Source organism: Coccinella septempunctata, chromosome 3, assembly GCF_907165205.1.
Source record: "Coccinella septempunctata chromosome 3, icCocSept1.1, whole genome shotgun sequence".
Taxonomy (NCBI): Eukaryota; Metazoa; Arthropoda; class Insecta; order Coleoptera; family Coccinellidae; genus Coccinella; species Coccinella septempunctata.
In genome coordinates, this window is record NC_058191.1 from 28,050,015 (window position 1) to 28,054,886 (window position 4,872).

Below are 4,872 nucleotides of genomic sequence, written 5' to 3' on the forward strand. Positions count from 1 at the left end.
TCATCCCAAATATTATCTAATACAGGGTGTTGTAACCATACCTTAAATAGTTTTTCGATAATACAAAACGAATTATATTGCATTCAAAATTTCACATTTTTCTTCAACCAATAGTATGATAATCGCAAATTTCGTGACCATTTAGGAATGACAACTGACAAAATTCTTGACAATTCTCAGAGCAGTGTTGCAACATCTACATATTTTACGGTCGCCATTTTGCTAACGAAAGCTACGGACGCATTTTCCCACTCATCCTTCATAAGATCAGCAAATATAATTAATGTAAAATGTATTTTGAAGCCATGAAGCTCATAAGTATTTGAAACTGCTTTGAGCATTAGCCTTGTACTGTTTGTACAAGTTTCAGTAGTATGAGTCACACAATGAAACCAAACCTAATGACCAATTTTTGAAAAACTTTAAAACCCTTCCAAAATCATAATCCTTGAAGTTCAACATGAAAATGATAATGTTTGTCCGAATAAGTAACACATATGTGTTACTTACCTCACTACTCACTGACTTCAAGGATTATGCTTTTGGAAGGGTTTTAAAGTTTTTCAAAAATTGGTCATCCAGTTTGGTTTCATTGTGTGACTCATTTAAAATATCCGCTAGTTATTATGTTCATTATTCCTTAAATTTTTGGTTGAAATGACATTTTTCGTGTCTGCTGGACATAGAAATGAAAATAATACTAAGGTTACTTCTGAAAAAATGTAAGGTTTCAACCTGTGTACATCATCATGGAAAAAAAAAACAGGTTACATTTGAAAAAATTGAGAAAAAATTATTTGAAATTCTTCATATTTGGACATTGATAACGGACACCTTGTATAAGAGAGGTTGATAATTTAGGAACGATGACTAGGAAAATTCTTAAGTTGAAAGAAATCCTGATCAAATTCATGTTTCAATTTTAAATCGCTTCTGGAAATCGGTAAAGGGCTTTTACCGAACTACTGTTTCGTCGAAATTTCACAGCTTTTTCTGAATAAGATCCGTACCGTTGGAAAAATATCCCTAATATTTTGAATCATGGTAGAGGTATTGAAGGGCATTGAAAATATGCAAAAATATAAGGGGTGTTGCATTTAAAAAATAACGCATTTGTTGAATAATTTCATTTGGGAACAGCCTGTTTATTAGAAAATAATTTCCTGAGATGCAGAATTGAAAGTACAAAGGGAATGTTTTTCAACTAAATTTCTAAAACGTCTGGTTTGGCAGCTATGGAAACCTAACGCACTATTGCTGGACCCTGTTTATAATAAGTATCGCCAACGAAATTGCGGTAAGTTTTATTTATTCCGAGAAAAAATTTTACTTTTTTTCTCCAGAATTGAATGGGAAACCATAATAGAATTTTATTTTTCGAAAATCTATCCCACGAAAACAATTTTTGAAGGAAAATCATAGGGGGTTGTTATTTTCAACTCCTAATAATAATGTTATGAGACCTAAACAAATTTTGTGAGTAACATTTACTTAATGCTTCATATTATGTAAAGTTTAAAACTGTAAACTCGACATCGCCTTCCAAAGGCTGTATCTTGGAAGGGAGGTTGATTTCGAAAAAAAATTATGGAAACTACCCCTGCTTATTTTCATCGAGGAATCATCTCCCTAAGTCCTTCGTATTTATTTACAGACACCCTGTATATTTTTTCGTTCGGTATCAAATAATTCAGTTTCCCTTCACCCACCTGAAGATGCAACTGTGATAGCGAAACACGTGTCGTGGTTAAACATCAAACTAATCTTAGTGAAAATTATGTTATTCAGTTTTTAGTTTAATCGTGGATTTTCATCGAGTATTATTGTTCTTATCAATTCAATTTTTCGGAACTCAAGGACCCTAATAGAATTTTGTTTTGAACTCATGCGTATTCATGGGTCGATTCTTCGCAGGCACACCGTGCAGAAGAAGATCCGACATCGGAAAATGAAACATTTCGAAATGTTGACTTATGTAACCACCCGTGCAGTAGACGGAGTCACGTTCTTGTTGTATAAGGCGTCTTGAGCAAGTCCCAGGTTCAAAATTGGGTTAGTCGGTAGCCCCACACGGCTCGGCTCGTCGTTGCGGAGAAAGTTGACGGTGAATTTGTAACAAACTCGTCTTGGTTTGCCATACTATACACTCCCACGCTGCTCCGGCGTTATATCATAAACGGCGAATTTGATAATCGACCTGGAATGCTCGCTCAATTGCCTCATTATTGAGGAAGTTCTGATTTTATTTCTCATTCCGATCCTTATCGGATAAATATCGCTCTTACCCGGAGGTTGCGACAGGTAGGTAGATTATTTTATGGTTATAGGGTTACCCCTATTCTTAAAGCTTATTGCTTTGAGGGTTCCGTTAGAGAATTTATGATTATGGAAGATTTATTGTTGTTTTGGTGACTTTTCCTAGTATATAATGCTCTTCAGGGAATTTTCGTTTATCTATTATTTTTTCATAAGAATAAGAAAGATACATAAATGACCAAAATCATCTTCAGCAACAAAAGGCACAAAGAGAAATGAAAAAAGGATTGCCATTTGAAGAAACTCAACTGTTCTTCGAAGCCGAATAGACAAGAATTCTTGTCTTGATAAAAACTTTTTGTCTTGTCTCTAGAGAAAGTCAAGAAATTTGAAAAAATATTGTTTTGACGTTTTCATAACATATATCTTGTTTTGACTCAGAAGCGAATTAACAAATGTGCCGCCTATAGATAAGGCTGACCCAAATTACCGCCTATCCTATATTTCTTACAAAACTAAGAATGGGTAGTAACATATAATATTAAAATACCTACATGATTAAGGAGAATAAATTTGGAAAACCTAAAATTAAGACGAGAAGTACCTATGGCGGAGTCATGCCCGGAAACGCTCCGTTGAAGAGTTACGTTGCTTCAAAAAAGATTAAATGGCCAATTCGGCAAAGTTCGCATTCGGAAATTAGCCGCCTGCAAAAATTCACCGCCGTAGGCTATAGCCTACCTAGCCTATATAGAAAATCCGCCTCTGTCTACACTCAAGAAATTTCAATATTGGCGATCATACAAGAAGTTCAATTCTCGATGGGCGCGCGGGTGAAAAACATTGCAAATAATGAAGTATTCTGTATAGTGTATGTATAAGTTCAGTAACTTTCCTAAAAAATGACATGTGTGAACACCCCTTTAGGCTGCGTCCACTCAATCCGACATTGTCAAAGTTTTCACTTCCTAAAACTCCTGTATCCACTCTTTCTTGGATTATTTCCAGATCATTCTTCGTTATGTATACGATTTCTGAGCTCGATCAATAATCATCATTAGATAATAATTAAACTTTAACGAATGGATAAACTGTCGTTAATTTTGTATGACGTTTTGAGGTTACTTTAGATGTTTTGACAACTGTTAGTCAGATAATTTGTGGTTTTCGGAAGATTTGATCCATCCAGTATCTTTCCCCTATTTCTTCCATCACTAGGTACTAAAATTCAAACACTAGTATGGTATTTACCCAAGTGAGGTCTGTAAACAAGAACGTCAAATAGTATGTCATCATTCACGGGTTAACTCAATCCAAGTTACTGGGAGTTTTTCTTTCCAAGCAGGACTCGGCAACTCAAATGACCAATTATCGGTCTATTAAGTTTATCGAATAGATAAATGGAGCTCAGAAACCGGTCATTACAGGCCCGGCTTTTCTATCTCATGGGGACTATATGAAAATGATCCGAAACGATGGTATTTTACTGCGGCAAGTCGTAATTTCCCCACAACCACCGATAATTTGCGATTAAAATCATTTAGGGTTAAAAAAATTACTCGATCGGTCGATAATCTTAAAATATACAGTGGTTATGTGTGTCTCATGTCTAATATAAAAGTTGTACACTGCAACACTGCTGTTAAAATTATGCATATATGTGATAAATTGAAATATATAGGGTCCCCGCACAAGGGTGTGAAGAATTATTGTTGTTTTTTTCAAAAGGAACACTCTCTATATCATTACATATTCCGATTTTCGAAATTTTAAAAAGTATCAGCGAAATTCGGAAAATTGGGTACTTTGGCTGAATGCAACTCTGTCTACAAGATCAACAGATGTGTAGTGTTATTCTGTTAGCTTGTTATTCTGAAGAAAATTTTTTTTCTCTAGGGGAAGCTTAGCTCATTGTGAAAACTTAAAATGGCTATATCTTTTTATCAGTGCCGAATCGGAAAGAACGGTGTAGAAAAAAGTGTTTCTTTTAACCTCGGGAAAATACTCTTAAAATATTTGTACGAGTCAAAGACTCACCCTGTATATATATTTATATTCTTTTGATGATGAGCATAACATTTTTTTACATCGAAAAATAATTATTGCATGTGTATCGCATACAGTTTTAGAAGAGGTTAGCGCAATGGGATACTATACACTTTGGCGTATGATACATGAGCTAAGGAAAAAAGGGTAAAAAACCCTTTCTCCCGTAAAGGCCGTTTGCAACAGCCGAGAATTCTCTAGAAAATTTACTCGAGATTTCATGCGCCGTGAATTCTTTACCGTTACTTTCGGTAGAATTCTCTGTTCAGTTGCATACAAAATAATCTCTGCCGTTTTCTTACCAAAATTTGGTGGAGAATTCTCCAGAGAATTCTCGGTTGTTACAAACGGGCTTTAGTGTAGTGGATTGTTAGAAATGAAACTGTTTGCGAAACAAGCTGGTACCTATGACTTTGAGACACATCCAGCTGAAAATACTCTAATTAGTGTTACGTATTCTAGTTTGTTGGGTCAACCAGGTCAACCTCTTCATCAAATACCCAGAAAAAAATGCTCGGTTAAGTAAAAAAAGTATACCGAAATGTGGGAAAGAAACATAGGACTTCTCAA